At 42.8% G+C, this 19,206-nt stretch overlaps 1 protein-coding gene across 1 annotated transcript in view; it reads left to right on the top strand.

The window, feature by feature from the left end:
* NRXN3 (neurexin 3) overlaps window positions 1–19,206 on the top strand; it is a 1,415,138-nt gene that overhangs the window by 60,311 nt on the left and 1,335,621 nt on the right. The gene's annotated exons all lie outside the window — the stretch shown is intronic.

Consider the following 19,206-nt stretch of genomic DNA (forward strand, 5'->3'; position numbering starts at 1 on the left):
GCTACTGTGATCAGTTGCTCCTTGATGTTGCTGTTGCTGTTAAGAGTTGCTAAATGGCTTAAAATATGCAATGAAAAAACACATTCTCCAATTATTGGTGATATCTCTGAACATGAACTTGATAATGTGTGTTCTATAGTCCAGTATCATATCTTGTGTGTTATGCAGTTGATGGGAGGAACGGAACTCAAATACTAACCGTTTGCTTATTGTTCAAGTCTAGAGGATCTAGAGAGGTTTTAAATGTTATATTTCTTTAAAAGTAATGTGTCATCTGGTTTTGAAATAGCCCCAAGGAAAACTATAAGGGAGTGTGAATTTAGAAAAGTTTTGCCCTCTTTCAGGATTTGATATCACAATATATAGCGTGTTTAGTCAGATTGCCATCTTATAAAAGAGTTTTGAGAAATGCTAATAATGTTTCAAGAAAAGAGAACTGGGAAAAGTAAGTTCTCAAAACATAGGTTTAAAGCAAAATTAAGCAGAGTGTTTTTTGTTTTTTTGACCGTAGGACTTCTGAGAGCCTTTGTTATTGTTACCACGCAAAGTGGGGTTCATGCATGTGGCTCCATGGTGTGAGATCCAGCAATCAATGTTGCAAAAAACAAGTCTTTATTTACAATATTCCAACCTGGGTTGGCAGGGGTGGGGGTTGGGTGAGGGGCCTGCTGTGAGCATTTTAGCTCAGAGCTCTGTTTTCGCATGAGATCCAGCACTTCCTTTGCTCCCCAAAAGGCTATAAGCCAAAATCATGCCCAGAAGTTCCCCATCCTGTATCTGTCAGCTCTCTCCTTCAGGATCAGTCCAGGAAAGCATGTGCCATGTTACACTGGATTATGACGAAGTCCAGAAAAGGCACAAGTCCCAAGAGAGTCCTTTCCACATGTTCTGAGTTCCAAAAGTCAAAAAAGAGTCCAGGTCTTCAAGGCAGGATCCTGGTGGCTTCGGAGTCAGCTGCAGCAGGCACGATCAAAGCAGCAGCATGCCTGCTCTCTTACTAGCCCAGACCACATGGCCTGTTCCTTTCCTTTCAAAACTGCAGACTCTGTGCTCTACCTCCTTTCAAACCACATGGCTCTCCTTCTGCTTAATGGCTGCCACCTTATTTTTAAATTTCTTATTGCAGCCTTTGACATAAATGGGTGTGGTAACTGGTTCTGGCCATTAGCAGAATCTTGTGCAGGCCTGTAAGCTCTTTTGTCACCATTCTGTGGTCAAAGCCCCTCCCATTTCCTTAGCCATTTGCATAACTAAGAAGCTACCTATCAGCCATAGATATGCAAAGGTATCTTTCAGGCTGCATTGTCTTTTCCCTGTTCCCCAAACCACCGGTTGTGGAGAATTGGGGATGGATTCCTTCCACCCTGTAACATTATGACACTGCAGATTATGAATCTCTAAGAAAGAAAATGTAGTTTTCAAAGTCACCCAAATTTATTTGACGTGACATCCTTTTTCTTTTTTTGTCATTTATATCTTAGATGAGAATAGCTAGAATTAAATCTAGTGTTCAGTTGAAAAATTTTGGACAAGATAATTCTAAAGTCTTTTCCAAGTTTAATATAAGTTGTAATGTCTGTAGAATTTGAAGAGGCTTTTGGATTGGCTTCACTCAAAAATCCTTTTAACTACATTTTCTGTTTTGATTGGGAATAGTTTTTTCAGATGGGCTGGTTTCAATAGGAAAATTGCTGCTTCCTGGTGAAATGCATAACACAGATGTTAAAAGAACTGCAGTTTTAAAAACACTAGTCTTGTTAAAACACTTCAGTTTGTATTACCTAAGTCCTTAAATGGATATCCATATAGTGCATGTAAACAATGCTTCTGAAAATGGCCTGAACTCGAGGAAGAGCTGATCTCAGCTGATCGCAGCATAAGATGAGAAAAGCACTTGGAACTTTGTCTTATTTGCTTTGGAATTTGGAGCAGGTTAACAGCCATTGTGGGTATTTCCCCGCTGTACATCTCAGGGCATCCATTCTGTTGCTCTGGGAGTTTGGCTACCAACAGCTTTTTTTTTTTTTCTTCCAGACAGTGAACATGTAGGTGAAATAAATTCTTCCTGGTAAGAATTACTTGTGCTTTGCTTAGAAATCATTGGCTCAGCTAAGCATTCTGTGGGCTCTTTGCAAGGCTGAGGACTTTTGTCCTATTTATGTGCTGTTCGTTCAGTATAAAGTGGTGGCCATTGATCCATCTGTAGTAGACCATTTGCCTGGGGCTATTAATCTGGTCTGTGGCGATGTAGTTTGCTGAGCCAGCCATACTCCCCTTCATTTTCACTAGTGACCGATAATAATCATTTACAAATGCTTCAGCCAGAATTGTTATGGGTGAGGGTCCCAGCTCTGAACTAATTGATCCAGGTGGCAACTGAGCCTGGAAAACCAGATATCCTGGTCTGAATTATTCTAATGCAGGGTCAGCATTGTGGAATAATAAAAGTGCTGAGATATATTTCAGAAGACATTTTTCAGGGTGCACAATAGATAAAAGCACTGATGTTAGTGCATGACACTTACAAGCTAAGTGACCTTGTTAAACCTCATTATCCTAATAAGTAAAATGGGAATAGTAATACTGTAATTGAACAAAAATGGAAGTTTGGCTGCCTACCACCATAAATACCAAATTCATGGGCAGATGATGGTGCAAAAGGAAAGGGATTTTATTCAGGTGCTGTGCAGCCTGAGAGAAACATGGACTCTCATTTCAAAGCTCATCTCCTCTTTCTGCCATGGAAAAAGTCCAGCTGTGTCCTCAGCAAGACGAAGGCAAGAGTCTGTGCCCAGAATTCCTGCTCCATTTGATAGTGCAACCCTTTGAAGCCTGCAGGTGGCTGTTCAGCAATCGTAGTCCACATCCAGGTGTCTTAGCTTGGTCCCAGCTGCTCTCCATTTCAGGCTCCTTCCTGGAGCCTGTGTGTGGAGCCCACATGGTCATGGGCCACGTGACTGCCAGGGCCGCATGTTGTGTGCTGCTGGGTGAGAGAGTGTATGAACGCACAGGTGAGAGCACCACCATGTAGGCAAGAGAGAGCGAGAGAGAGGCTCCCTCCCGAAGCCCATGGAGAGAAAGGCAGGCGCACCTTGCAAGCCCAGGTCACCATCAAGAAGAGCTTTTTGGTACCCCTGAAATTGTATTAGCTTGAGTGTGGCACAGACCAGGCGCTTTCTCAAAATGACCAACTAACTTCCCAAACTTTCGTGTGCCTCAGGTGGGTCCTTTTTGCCCCAGGCTAGACTGGCAGGCCTCTTTGGTCCAGCACCTCCCGCTGTCGTTTTGACTTCTATGGCACTTGTGCCTGCATTCCCCTGGTCACACCCCAAATCTGGTACCGTAGGTGAGGGACTTTTCTTCCTATCTGATAATCTTGCTATCTTTCGCAGCGCTAAGTGTAAGAACCTCCACCACCGCCATCATGGCTGCTCGGGGACTCCCCAGCGCTCCAACTGACTTTTTACCCATAACAATACTACCCACTTCACAGGGCTGCTGGGAGGAACCATTGAGACAAGGTACATAAAAGGCTTGGATAGAATATAAACAAACATAAGTTATCATTAACATTAACAATAAACATTAATTATCATCATCATAGATACATCTTGCCACTATCATCAGAGATCTGGGAACTTTGAACAAATTAAAGGCAAAAAGCCCTTCTATGTCTTTATCTGTAAAATGTCTGCATGGCAGGTTTGTTCTGGGTAATAATGATATCATGGTGGTGAATGTACTGTGCAAATTAAAATGGCACTATACAACACGAAGGAATTCGTAGTCCATGAGAATATAAGCTCCATAAAATCAGGGGCAATATCTGTGTTATTCGCCATGGTATCTCCAGTGCTTATAACAATACCTGCCTCAGAGTGGGAATGACTCAGTAAATTCTTGTTGAATGGGCACTAGGAATCGCTGAGCTAATAACTCTCAGCAGAGTTCAGTAACACTGACAGCCCGGGCCTCCCCAAAATTCCGTTACATTTTCAGTAGAAAGTCTTTGGGCACCTCCAATCCAAGAGGGAACAATTGGCCTCTTCCCTTAGAAAGCCTCCCACAATAACAAAAAGTAATCCTTATGAAACCTGATTGTTCTTTATGCCTTTGATGGATGTCTTTGCTCTGTTTGTGTTCACAGAGCTATGGGATTTCCTTATATTACTTGATGAAACTATTTGAGCCATGCAGACAATGAAAACATTGTACTAAGAGTTACTTTTTGAAAAATGCTTATTTGCTTCTCCAAACCTTAGAAGCATATAATGTCAGAGCTCAAAGGGAGCTTAGAATTCCTTTAGTCCATCCCATTGTAATTCTGTGGATGATAAAACATGCTGAGACGGCCTAAGTGCTGTGTTTTATCGCTACACTGATCATTGGCAGCGATGTTGGGGTTGGACGCAGACCCTCTGACTCCCAATGCTGTTTTCTTTCCCCTCCCACCAAGTTGCCTCTGAGGTGAACCAAGTTGTCTTAGCCATCTTCACTGTGAGAATATCATTTGTTATAGATCATCCAAAGTCTGCTGAGGTCATTATCAATAATGCCTTGTAAGAAAGATTCTGGAGATATGAGAGTTTGAGCTTTCTGAACAAGATTGTCTCTTAAATAACTTGACTGTCCTGAGAAACTGATCCAACCCCAGCTTTTGAAGTTGTCAGTAAGTGGCTCTGACATTCAGGATTTTATAAGGCGTTCTATCATGTCTGGACTTCCCGTGGACTGCTTTGTCTTCGCCGAAGTAAGATGGTGACACCAGTTGACTTAAAAAAGCTTTTACACTCATTTTTTCCCTCTTTACTGCCCCTTGTTGACAGTTTATAACAGGATGGGTGCCTGTGGAGAAATGAACTTTGGACTGATTATCGAACTCTTGCTTAATAGTTTTTCCACTTCCTTTAAGAATAGTTTAGTAATTTTGTTTACAATATTTTTATATAAAAAGGAAAATTCTTTTTTTTTCTCAAGTAAGAATATATTTATTTTTAAGCCAATGCTGTTGTTGTTTATTTTTAAAATTAAATTTACTCCTTCGGGGTTCACCGTGGGTTTGATGGTTTAAGTTTAGGCCCTTTTATTAGGCACCTTTGGGGAATGTTGATGAACCATTAAATCAGTTCCTAAATTGTTGCAAAATAGCCTTCCTCCAGAGTGCTCTGATCACAAAGGATCTCAAGTGTCAAAGTCATTTGGAGAACTAGATAGATAAATGCATGAGCACTAAGCTTTCTTTTCCAGGGTAGAATAAAATGTGTTTTCTACTATGTGCTCAGCTTTCGATAGTGATTTGTTAAAAGGAAAATAAAAAAAAGGCAATGATATTAAATATTTACAAGAGTGATTTAGTTGTATTATCTTGTGCTCTGCATCTCTGTGTAATAGTGAAATCAGTGACTGTTGAAATAAATGCCATTAAACCAGTGGTAGTGTGAAGGTCACTGCATAGGCAAGGTTAAAGTAATTTGTGGAGAATAATGATTTTTGTCAACTTTCCAGATCCCTTCCTGTTTTTGTCGGCTTCCCTCCAAAAATAATAGAAAAAAATACATTTGAGGATTCACAGGCTCACTCTCTCTCGCATCCTTTATGCCCTTTCTGGCCAACTGGGTAGCTGGAAGCCTTTTATGCATTTTTGTCTCATCCATTTAGTGGAGAGAGACAGGACAGTTCTCCCTGGAGATGGGCAGTTGCTTTTCTGTTTGTTGGCTCCTCTGCTGGCCCTTGCGTGGCGGTTTGTTTTGGAGGTGGGGGCCAGCGCCTCCTCTTTCTTGGAAATGGTTTATTTTGTCTGAAGCGATCCTTCAATTTCTCGACCAATTCCTCTTCTACCTAAAGCAAAGACGCAAAGATTTTTTTAAACTTTATTTCCTATATCACTTTAAAGAAATTGCTGAGTGATTGCATGGCTTTCTCCCCATTTTTACAGACAAAAAAAAAAAAAAAAAAAGAGAAGTTCAAGTTTTCAAAACTAGTTATAGAACTAGTAGCAACTTAGTTTAGCCTGACCTCAAAGACTAGACTGGTTCTACATGACATATCATCAGTTCAGTTAATTTTACTGAACTTCAGTTTTCTCTTCTGTAAAATGGGGATAATAATATATTATTATAATATATTCTTAATAAGGCATATAGATAATATTACATATAATATACTATAAATAATACATTAGTTTACTTTTGGTAAAATTGAAAAGTAAATGAACCAACACATGTTAAGTGCATTACAATATGTCTCGCTTTTGCTACAGTTTTAATAAATAATATCTTCCCTTCACTCTTGACACTAACAATAAAGTATAATTCAATTTAATAAGTAATGAGCACAAGGGATACACAAAGTGAATAAAGATGAGTTTCTTTCTTAAGCAGAGCTCATAATATAGTAAGAGAAAAACACCTATATAAAGATTTCAAAAAGCTATTTATATAGTTTTTTTGTTATCTTGGGTTTTGTCTGTACCACATGCTACTTAAAATGTGAGAGCCTTTTTCTGGAGATAAGGAGGTAGAGATATTATACTGATGTTGCTGTGGCAGCTATTTATGGTTCGTTTGCTAACTAGTCTGTGTTTACTTGATCCTAAAGCCAGAGAGAGGGGTGGAAAACAGGATAAAATGGAGGTATAGGCTAACTGCTATGGCAGACAATTCCCAAATCCCAGTAGCTTAATACTAACAAAAGTTCTCACTCATATCACAGTTGGCAGTGCAGATTGGTGGGTGATAGAGGAGAGGTCTGTGCTCCACATTGTCATTCAGGTACCTTCCATTCTGTGGCTTTGTCATTTTCTGGAACCTAGTCCTTTACTGCATTCAGTTGGCAGGGGTAGGGGATTGTGGATGTGATGGGGCAGGGGGAAGATGGAGGGGGGGAGAGAGAGAGAGAGAGAGAGAAAGAGAGAGAACGAGAGAACATGTCTGATTGGAGGGTTAAGCCTTTTAGTAGTGTGTGCTACTTACTATTGGCCAGAACTCAGTTACATGAGCCCATATAATTGCCAAGGAGGTCAGGAAATGTAATTTAGCTGTGTGTCCAGAAGGAAAGGGAAAGGGAAAGGAGTTTGGTGGACACAGTGGCAGCCTGTCCCAATGCGTGAGTTGAAGTGTGTTCATCACCTGTTGTCATGCCTTTTAGTCTTTATTTAGCTGGGCCTCTGTTGAAAGAAACAAAAATGCTCCATGGCTTTTATGACAGAGGATCCCTGCCTACTCCTCTTTCTATAATATCCATGTATGTATGTGTATTTACATTTAAATAAAATCCCACAGAATTACAGTAATGTTTCTCAAAGTCATAAGAATTAACCAGGGAACTTGTGAAGCTAAAGGCTTTTAGTTTCTGCCTTAGAACCACAGAATCTGCAGGTCTCGGTGATTCTTAGGCTCAGGTGAGCCTGAGACACCTACTGTTATACAGGAAATTCCAAGGACTAAAGCAAATCAAAAGGAAGTGTGTAAGACTCTCCTAAAAGTATTTTGTTGAATTTCATAGTGTTTAAAGTAAGTGTTGCATTATCTTAGTTCATATACCTAGTTGTCATACATGAATTTTGTTGTTTTTTTCTTTGTTTGTTTGTTTTCAGGTATTTAATCTCTATCATGCATCCGTAAACCAGAAGTTAGGAGCATGGCTGGGATCTTAGCCTGAGTTAAAGGAGAGAGGCCAAATGCCTGATTCAATAGGATTTTATTTTATTCTGATCGCTGCATTTTTCCCCCTTTTCATCACCTAACAAGGGACACCCTTGGTTAAGATAAATTTCTTATCACATTAAGACAATAAATAGGAATTGATGTTTAATAGGCCTGCTTATTATTTGTGCCTGACTTGTGAATAGTGACAACCCATTTTAGTTTCTCGATTTGTATTAGCTTACTCTATGTATAGGAACCATAGAAACGACAATATTTTGAAATGCACCCCCTTCCTGTAAAGCTGGGCCTTTATTTCTCATACAGAGCTGCTGGCCGCATTGTGTTTTTGGAATGGATGTCAGAGTGTGGATAATTCTGGGCTTGTGATTTTTTTCCTTTCTCCTATTTTATCTGCTTCTTTTTGTGTCTTTGTGTGCAAGTCTGTGATTACTATTGAGTTTTTCCCTAAATGCCAGCAATTATCTCACAGGTGGAGGGATTAGGAAAGAGCTGGGAGAATTGCACTGGGGTTAGAATAAAGGCTCCCTCAACCCGCTTTAAATATGGTAAAGGAGGGAGTGCAGACTTGGAGGGGGTGGACAATTTGCTTCTGTTATTTAAATCCCTAGATGGAGTGAAGGAAAAAACTCGTGATGAAAGAAAGGAATTGAGAACCTGGACTGATTTGGGGTTATTGTTTCAGAGGGCTGGGAATGCAGGAAGGGGGGCTGACCATTTATTTTAAGGGAAAAAGGGAGCTGAGAGTGTCTAATATATACCCAGGCCAAGAGAATTTTGGTGAGACATTATCTTTCTTCCCACGAGGGGAAGATTTATTAATCTGGTATGTCAGTCAGGATGCTTTTCAGCTGCAAATAATAGAATTTTCAGCTCAACTGCCTTAAACAACAAAGGGAATTTATGGGCTCAGTTCCTGAAAAGTCTAGTCACTCAAATGATATGACCAAGACCTAGTGTCTCACTTCTTCCATCATTTGGCTTCACTCCCTTGGTGTTGCCTTTCTCCTTGGCAGGCTAACTTCCTCTCTTATGATCCTGAGATGGCCCATGGCTGTTCCATTTGCTTTTTGGTTCTTGTTAACTAAAGAAGCATGACTCTCTTCCCCAGCAATTCCACAAAAATCCTGGGACTCCAAACTAATTGGACCAGTTTAAGTCCAGTGTTCATCTCTGATAATAATCAGAGGGGTGGGTTTCGCTGGTATCTTAGGCCTGAGTCATATGCCCAAATTTCAGAATTAGAGGAAAGAGTTGGCTTTTCCTGCAGCACATGGGAAGCAGGGGGAGGCTGGATATTTGACCCAAAGTTTTGGAAACAGAGGATAAATATCAGGTGGCGAATACTGTACCAGCAAAATCTGTGTAGAATTTCAATAATCTGAAGCCAAACCCAACTAAATTCCTCATCAGGAATTAGGAAACTGGGTGTTTCTCTTTCCCTCTCACTGGCTGTCTCTCAAGTCATCCTGTTTCACAAGGAGAGGATGTGAATGGGGCTCTGTTTGGAAGCAGAGAGCTGGGAGGGGAAGGCCACTGGTACCCTTGTATCAGTGTCATCGAGGAGAGAGCATCTTGGGATCTTAGCTCATTGATGTGAACAGAGGCAGGGAACTGTTTACAGAGTGAATGCCAGGTCCAGCTTGCTTTAGGTAAAAACTGTTCTGATGGAGTCTTCTTCTGCCTGGATCTCAGGCCTCTGCGTAGGTGACCTGATGTAGAATGCTGGTGATGGATAGCCAAGCGGGGCAGCCCTTTAATCTCAAGTGTGTTTTTTACCAGAGTGGTTCTCAGCAAATATCGCTTTCTGAAATGCCTCATCTCATTCACAGAGTCTTTCTTTTTAGCTCTTGCTTGATCAGCTGCGGCCCCTTAGCACACTGACCTAATTCTCAGCCACAGGCTTTGTCTAGGCTTTAAAGGCAGTGCCTCCCCTGTATCACTGCTGATGTTAACTCCAACCCGACCCGTGGCCACTGTACTCATCACCTGCCTCACACCCCAGTATAGCAGGGACGACAGATTGAATCTTAACATGCAGTGGCTGGAAGGATGTGGTTATTAGGACTTCCAAAGCCAGCACTATGAGGGCAAAGCCCCTTCTTTAGCAGGCTGTTGTTCTTCAGCAACAAGGGTGCATTTGACCATTCTTGAACTGCTTTCTAGGCCAGTGCTTTTCACAATTGAATGTGCGTATGCATCTTCTGGACTTTTGTTAAAATGCGGGTTCTGACTGGGGAGTGTTGGCAGGGGGATGGAGCCTGAGGTGCTGCATTTCTAATGAGCTTCTAGGGGGTGTCCATGTTGCTGCTGGTGCATGGACTTCACTCTGGGGGAGCAAGTCTTTAAGGCTGTCTTATAACCAAGAATGATCTGGCAAGTGAGGCCATCAGGTTTTTTAATAAGTCAGAATACAAAGGAGGATGGCAGGGCTCCTTCGGAAGTAAGTAGTGGGAGAGTTGGGACTTAAGTTCTGAGGAATCAGTTGTTACCTTCAGGCAATGAAGCAGGTGCCTGGTGAAACTCAAGCCTTCTCACCCTTCTTGGCTGATAGCTGTGGAATGATCATCTTTGCCTCTGTTTCTATGTGTGTATGGGGTATGATGGCCTTGGCTTACTTCCCATGAGCCTTGGGAACATTCAGTCATGGCATTTGTGGTGGTACACAAGTGCTGTTTCATCAGTCCCACAAAGAAAGAAACACGGGGGAGAGTGTGTAATTCAGTCTCCAGCAGACTCTACTTCCTGCTCCTAAAAAAAGCCTGTTTCTGTAATAAACCACCTCCAGGACACATTTCTGGGGGTCCACACTACTCACAAACTCTCGTTTGGTGCTGATTGTAATTATCAACAGGTACGAACAACATATGTGTCCCAGCCCCAAGTCCCGCCCCCTTGCCCAAATTCCCAAGAGCTTCCAATTACATGTGAGAGGTTAGTATAGGTCTGGGAGACCCACAGTGGTGATGACAGTATGTGTTCTCGCCAACATGGGTTGTCTGTCCTCTGCGTATGGCCTCAGTCAAGTTTGTTCCACAAATGCAGTGTCGGTCTGGCCCTCCCTGTCTTCTGTTCAGCCTTATTTGATCTCACCCTATTACCTGTCTGTGTAACCCCGCAGGAGAAATCAGATTTAAACAAAAACATAAAGAAGAATATGCTTAAGAAGCATAATCAGATGATATAACAGAGCAGGATATTTAACTGTCTGGTTGACTTCATTGTTCTACTTGCATTAGAAGGAGGAGGAAAAAACTTGGGAGGGGTGCTGGGGGAACAAAAGTGAATCAGGAGGCTCTTATTTCACCACTGGTTGCCTATGCACGTGTTGGGCTCATGGATGTAATGCAAAGCTTGGCTCTGGTTTCCAGCTGGTAGTTGCCTGGATTCAGGTGTTTACCTGGTGTCTTCAGAGATGCTGTGTAAACAGCTGTAAGTAGGGCTAGTTTTTCATTCTGCTCTGAAGCAGGTGAAAGGGTGGGTCTTCGGGCTTCCCGGGGGACTAATTCAGTAGCAGGAGAGTCAGATGGAACAGGCCACTTAGAAGCGGGAGCCTTCGCTGGGATTTTGGTTGTTATTAGAGTTACAGATGTAAGTGTTTAAAACTTCTATCTGCATTGAGGCAGCAGGAGGAGAAACATGGATAGGAATGAATTATTTATTCCATTACTGGGGTCCCAGGAGCATGGTGTGAGTATTATTCTTCACACAGGAGCCTCTGAGCAGGCTTGAGGGCGTGTGTATGAGATCTGACCTTACCTGATCCTGGCCAGACACCTCAGCCTCAACTAATTTGCCTTAAGAATAATCCAAATAAGACCCTTTTACCTTGGTGTTCATAGGGAGAATGTGAATATTTACTTAGCATGTGGTCAGAGGAGTCAGAAGTGCTTGTGTCTGTGATTTCTTTTAACCCCATAATTTCCCAGTAGGTCTGAAGGGAGAGGGAAAAGCAGGCGAGGGCTGACTCATGCTAATGGTCTCCTGGGTGTCAGGGACAAGGATTGGATTTCCCTTGTCAGGTGCTCCAGCTGGATGCACACCAGCCATCGACTCGGCACACTCATCCAATGAGGGAGAATCTGTTGTTCCCATTTAGTGGTGGGGAAGTTGAGGTTTAAAGGGACTTAGCATATCACCCAAAGTTGCCCAGCTCGGAGTCATCCTTGGTGGGATTTAAGTCCAGGGTGCTATCATACCCTTATCTCTCATTCTTTCTACTTCCCCAAGGTAGCAGATGCAATAGAACATTTTAAAACTTTTCCAATAGTAAAAAGGGATAAGCAAATAGTTCAGGGGGGTATGATTACCAGTAAAAACAGAACAAAACCCATTCCCCACAAAGAACCATATGTCCTACTTCACACCCTCCTGTCCTGGCTCTATTTCTTTTGGGGGTTCGTAAGTATTTGTATGTGGAAACTCTATTTTCCTCTCTTTCTCTTTCTGTCCTCTGCTTTTTGATGAAGACAATGCATTTTATTAAAAATCACCCCCAGTCTATCTGTTAGACTTAGCTTATTCTTCTTGCCAAACCATTTCTGAGACAGTTGCCTAGAGCAAGGCATGCAGGTCTAGGTGCGTTGTATACTTTTGCCTTCGGTTATCAATGCAGGCCCCTGGTTCCATGGTAAAGGAGGGGGAGGAGGGGCCTGGTAAAGGAGGGGAAGGAGGGACTGGCATACTTCTTCCCTCCATGGTTTTGAAGTTTCAACATCCCTGAACCAATGTAGACAGAGGTATGCTTTGGGTCTTCATGGTTTCCATGGACTTCGAAGATCCCTCTTCCAAACCCGTTTGTTGTTGAGTGTCTGTTGTGTGCTGGGCGTCATAGCTTTGGAGATCATGCTACTGGACAAACAGGAGCTACCTACTTGAAAAGTACCTGAGCACAGGTGAAGGAGCACTTTGAAGCCAGCGACTTCTAGAGCATGCTTTCTCCTTTTTTAAAAATCCTCACCAGACAACATGCTTATTCATTGTAGAGAGAGAGGAAGGGAGGGAGAGAGAGAGGGAGAGAAATATTGATGTGGGAGAGAAACATGGATTGGTTGCCTCTCACACATGCCCTAACCAAGGGCCAAACCCACAACCCAGGTATGTGCCCTGACTGGGTATCAAATCTGTAACTTTTTGGTTTATGGGACGATGCTCCCACTGAGCTACACCAAGCCAGGGCTACGCTTTCTACTTTTGACTGATCACTTCCTTCAGTGAACTTAAGTTCAAACTCCCGTTTCTTCCACATCTCTCATTCGCTCCCATGCTATACCAGTCCATAGAACAGCTTTGTCGTATTTTTAATTGGCTCCTTAATTCACTTTAATGCAGCCTGGAAGACTTTATTGAGCCTCTATGGGTTATGAGGAGCTGGGTGTATAGCATGAGTGAGGTAGACTCCGTCCTTGCTTCTGAACGTTACAGTCCTTGGGGGAAGACAGCTGTCAGACGGGTAATTGCGAGAGCCGTGGATGTCAGGAAAAAACAGCGCGGAGAGCGCTGCCGGAGTAACGGGCTCGCACTGCCTGGCTATCTGGAGAGGAGCGATCACGTCTCCTCGCTTCCCCTGTTTGACACGCCTCTCTCACGTCCTACCCTTGCTCTGGCTGCGCTGTGAAAACGCACTCTGGGGCCCTTGTGCTCCAGCAGCTGTATTGTATTATGTTGTGCGGTCTTATTAAATTTCTCTTTGTTCTCTGGTTGTCTCGGTCCTGCTGCCTGCCTTGATGTTCTGTCTTTTGTAGGACTGAAGACAAATAAGTCTTCCCTAAACTCTGTACTCCATATAGCACTCTCCCGATGAAACACTTTGATGCCCCCTCCGCTTACAGGATATCCTGGCATTCAGTATGCCAGTCTGGTTCAGCCTCCGCTCCCATCCCATTTAGTGAAACCCTTTGCCAGAAGTAGGCCCTGCTAGCTTGTGACCCTCCATCCAATACGGCAGGTGCAATCTTACCTCTGGGGCTCTGCTTATTCTGCTCTCCTTATCGTCACTGTTTTCTCGCTGTCTCTAGCCACCTTTTGAAGTTTAACTCAAGTTCTCCTCTCTCTGGCACCCTTTGCCTGACCTTCTGAGCTCTTCGGAATGCCATAGTACTTTCTGGTACCACTCACTGGCCACTTACCCTGTACTGTCCCCTTCTGTCATTTCTGTCTCTTTCTTCTTATCTCCCCAACAGTCTGTAAACTCTTAGAGCTTAAGGACCTCACTTTCTACTCCTTGTGAGGTGACCATTGTGACACTTCTGCAGATAGATGCTTGGTGGTTATAGGATGGTAGGTGGCTGTATCTGATTGGTGTTGCACAGAGCTTCTTACAGTGGTAGACAGAACCACACGACCAGAGGATGGGGAATACATAGTAGGAGAGAATGAGGAACTAAACATGAATTTAAAATTTTATATTATCGTCCCAAATCTCAAGCTACAAACATAGTAAAGGTCGTAGTTTCTTTTTTGGTGGAGGATGAAGTAGCTCAGCTTTGGGGATACAGACACAGAGAGAGGGGTGAAGAGTGAAGCAGAAAGTGGTGAGTTATAAAGGAATGAGGAGAGAGCCCAGATCGAAGAACCCCTGTGTGGACTGAGGAGCCCTGGGTTTAAGTCCCGATGGTGTTTTCTAATGTGTAGCTTGGGTAAGTCACAGGGCACCTGGAGCCTAGTCTATTGCGAGAAAATTGGGACCTGCCTTGCCTGCCTTTGATCTATTGGGAGAGCAAATGAAAGCAATTTGTAAACTGTAAAGTGCACTGTGAAGGGAATGGAGTGTTGCTACTATAAACGCCATCATCATTTACCACCTGAATCCTCCCACAGCCACACTGTGGCAGGGGATAGATCAGTGGGCAGGTCTGTTGTGACAGGATAGGAGAGACCAGACTGGAAGGAGCTTGTGGTCAGATCCTGCAGGCCCCATAGTCACGCTGCCTCTTTGCAAATGTCAGGCCAGGGAAGTGCTACCCCAGGCCCGGGGAAGCTGTGTAGGCCCTGATCTTGCCAGGGACAGGTGTAAGTGGGAGGCCACTCCTAGGATGCTAAAGGGTGCCAGTCACCATGGTTACTGTAGACAGGGTGTCAGTATGAGCTTCAGAACTAGCAGAAGACCTGGGTTGTGGTCTGTGCTCTGTACTTTCCAGTCATGAACACTTTCTAGAAATGCAGTATTTTGCCTATCCAGTGCCAGAGACAGAGTGCTTTGTGGCCACGATCTTACTTCAGCCTTGCAACACTATGAGCTGGGTACTCCTGTTACTTTCCTACTGTTACTGTTTCTGGGGAACAGGTTCAGGGATGTTAACAGACTAGTTCAAGGTAACTGACTAATGAGATACAGGAATTGGGATTGGAACTCCGGCCTCTTTGCTAATCCTGAGCCCTTAGCCACTGTGCTCTGCTGCCTTCAACCTCACAGAACCTCAGTCTCCTCATCTGTGTCACGGGGATTATATCTACTCTAAGCACCAGATGGGGTATGAAAACCTGGGGAGAAAATGGATATGGAAGGACTGTGTACACTGGAAAGTATATCTGGTTTGTACAAGTATTCATTGAGCACCTACTGCATGCCCAGCACTGCTGTGGGTGCTGGAATACAGTGGGGGATAGGACAGCCAAGGCATATGCTCACACTGAGGTACATTCTAGTCATAATCTGTTAATAGATGGAGCCGTTGGAAAGTAGGGAGGGAAGAAAAAAATGCAGCTATCTAAGAACAATGGTGTTTTCAGAAAGGAAGAAGTCATGTTAATGGGAAGTCATTGCCCTTTAAGTCCACCTCCCTTCCCAAGTATAAATAATAGGATCGAGTTAAGAGATTAAGCAATGTGGGAAATTTACAAAGACAGTTAAATAGAGAAAAGCAAAGAGAGTGCATTTATAAAAGAACAAATCACTTCAGGATGTTTTGATCAGTACAAAAAAGCAAATCACAGTGCTAGAAGGTGAGAAGTATGCAGTGGATGTAATATATCTAGATTTTAGTAAAATCACTTGAAGGAGAAATGGCCTGAAATCTTGCCTGAGAAATGAATTCAAATTGGCCAGGGTGGAAGCTGTGCCACTCAGAGTGAGAACTGGCTGGGGGATGGGAGTGAAGGGCGTGATGATAAATGACCACAGCTCTTGGGGGGTAATGGGGTCAGGTGAGAAGACTCAATTTAGCCATCATCACTTAGTGATCTGGAAGAACAGCTAAGCTCCTGGTAATGACATTCATACATGATGCTAAATTAGGAGGTGTCACTGTGATGGCTCGTGGAAAGAAACACAGAATAAGGGGACAGCAGTCAAGGTCAGGGGGCCATGGTGACAAAGACAGTAACAATGCAGAGAGAGTGCAGGTGAGGAAAAAATTCCTTGATGACAATCTGCAAATATTAAACAATATACGGTAGTCCCTCTTTATATTGCGGTTCACTTATCACGGCCTCACTGTATCGCAGGATTTTAAAAAATATTATATTTATTTATCGCAGATTTTTCGCTATATCGTGGGATTTTGCGGTACTGTATATGTGTATTGTTAAAGTTATGTAGGTTTAAGAGTGTAGAATATGTTTAAGAACATAAATAGTGTTTATAAAAGTGTGGAAAAGGTTAATAAGGGAGTGCTAAAGGTTAATAAGGGACTGGGAACGGTTTATAAGTGTGTGGGAAGGGTTTATAAAGCCTTAAAATATATATAAATACTAAAATAAATGTAAGGTTCCTACTTTGCGGATTTTCACCTATCGCAGGGGGATCTAGAATGTAATACCCATGATAACTGAGGGAATACTGTGTATCTAGTAGCATCAGGATAGGAGTGAGAGGCAGATGTTCCAGGCTGTCCAAGGAGTTAACCTTCCATGATCTGAGCTAAACATTAGGAGTGACCAGGAGGGAGCAGGAGAGTATCTGAGCCATGGTGGGTTTTTAATAGCCATGGTTTTGTCAGACTGAGTCCATTCCTACCTCTTTGATGTGACAATCTTAGAGGCAGAACTACTCTGACGTCTAGCCCATTTGAGAGCAGGGTTCCCCTGACGTACTGTGAACATTTGTAGCCTGGCTTTATTGCTTAATCTTGTGAAATGGGAAAATAATAGTACTTACTTACTTTAGGGGTTTTATGAAGATTAGATAAATGAAGTGGGCTAGCACCATGCCTGGTATGTATTAAGTGCTTGATACATATTACTTATCATCATTATTTTCGTCGTCATCATCATCATCATCATCGCTGTTGCCCTGTGTATATGATCTGTCTCTATGGTGGAATATAGCAACTTAAACAGCTAGTGACCTTTCTAGTTAAAGTTGAGGAAGAGACATCCAGAGAACGTTGTTTGAAAACTACTGACAGGGTGAAAAGAGCATAAGGTCAGAGGATCCAGATTTAAGCTCTGTTACAAGGGACCTTAAATGAGTCACTTTTCCTCTTTGCTCCTGTTTCCACATCTACGAACATCTGGGGCTAAACATGATGATCTCTGGGGTCCTCCTTGCTCAAAAAGTTCATGAGTCTATTAAAAAGAACAACACTGTGAGTTGCGATTTGTATTCTTCAACTTGTCAGCTTTGGAGCATATCTTCTAGCACATATCACTCTACAGTCCTATTCTCTACCAGCAACTGCCACCCAAGGATAGGTGACTGACTCATGTGCTTTTAACACTGAAAGTCCTGCAACCCAGGATTGGGCAAACCAAGACCTTTGGTCAGTCTGCCTATGAGATGATTGCCAGATTGTGGGAATGTGGCCTGGCATTCCCAAAACACATCTGCAAGAATTGAATAGTTCTGCTGAGCTCATGGGAATCATCCTTAGGAAGCCATCCAACATTTTTCATGGGAATCATCTTAACTTGGGCTGCTATCATAAAATGTCATAGACCAGATAGCTTAAAAAATAGAAATTTATTTCTCACATTCTGGAGGCTTGGAAATCTAAGACTAAGATGCAGTCATTTCAATTCCTTGTGAGGACTCACTTCACATACAGATAGCTTCCTTCTTGCTGTGTCTTCACATGGTGGAGAGAGAGATCATTTCTCTTATTTCTTCATATAGTGGCCCCACACTCATAACCTAATTACCTCCAAAAGGCCCCACCTCCAAATACTCTTGCATAGGGGGTTAGGGCTTTGACATATAATTTGGAGGGCAGGGCACAAACATTCAGTCCAACAAGGGAAGTGTGGCAGTGGAGGTGCCCCTCTTCACATTCACATTCACCTGGTTGCACTTAATGCTTCTACTCAGGGTGCTTCTTGGATGCTCCCAGCCTTGTTGTGTGTGCTGAGAGGACGGTGGTAAGTCTTAGAAGGACACTACTTCACAGGCTCAATAACTTAGAGAGAGAGAAAACTGAAAAGGGAAGTTTCTTGTTTTCCAGAGCTCTATGTGGGATAACATGTTCACTTTTGGATTCTTCAGAGACAAGAAAGGTGACAGATTGAAGGGTACTGTGAGGGAGTCATCCAAATGATTGACAAGCTAGGGGAAGTAGCGGATAAGAAGAAATAAAAGAACAAAAGACCACGCATTAGGCAGGGTACACATGTATGCATGCAGTTGAGAGACGGTAACTGGGACACCTGGGAGGAGAGAGCTCGATGAGGCAAGGCATCCCAAGAGGAATGTGGATGGAGGTAAACCACTCTGAAATTACACACTTAATTTAGCCAATATTTATTTCACATCTCCTTACTCTGTGCCGTGATTTGTTCCAGGAGTGGGGAGCACATAAAGATGATTATCACCCTGTCTTTGTTTTAGTGGAAGAGATGGGCAGTATGTGTAGTTGTGAAGAGCATGTGTTTAATTACTAGCTGTACTGCTTTGGATAAGTTATAAAGCCTTCCTGTGTCTTAGTGTCCTTACCTGTAGGATGGGCATATGTTGGTATGTTTGATGAAAATCAAAGGTGCCAATAGGCTGGAACCAAATGAGTAAAGAGAGGGCAATAGCTGATGATACCAGAGGAGAATCAGGCTGTATCCATCAGGGTTCAACCAGAGGAGCAGAACCAATATGAGATGGAGATATAAATGTTTGACTTGGCCTGTTCAGGTTCAATGTTGCTTTATACCAATGAGGCCAATCAGCAGATGAGCAGCACTAACACTGTGTAGGGGCTGCAAAATGTTCATTGCTTTTCTTCCATCCTTCAAATCTTCTTTGAGGTCTACTTAGAGTAGAAATATACAAGGAAGGAAATTCTGGGAAACCTTCTTTAGCCTAGCCAAGCTGACACATTATGAAGCTACCACACTGAATGGGTGGGTAGAGTTTACTAGAAAATCTAGAAAAACATTCTCATGAGACTTTCTTGACTGTTCGCCCAATAGACAATGACTCTTGTCTTAAAGCTTTTTCTCAGGGTGAGGTCCCTTTGGTTTCCCAGTAGTTACCCAAGTGCTCAGATGGTAACTAATAGAAAGGAGATTTGATTCATGTTCCCTGGAGTGGAAGACTTTAGTTGCATCAATCATCATTAACCACAGCATGGTGTTCAGCTATTTGATGCAAAAGAATTTGATTGACGCAATTATTCCA

Source organism: Furipterus horrens, unplaced genomic scaffold (assembly GCF_987537825.1).
Source record: "Furipterus horrens unplaced genomic scaffold, mFurHor1.1.pri manual_scaffold_3, whole genome shotgun sequence".
NCBI lineage: Eukaryota > Metazoa > Chordata > Mammalia > Chiroptera > Furipteridae > Furipterus > Furipterus horrens.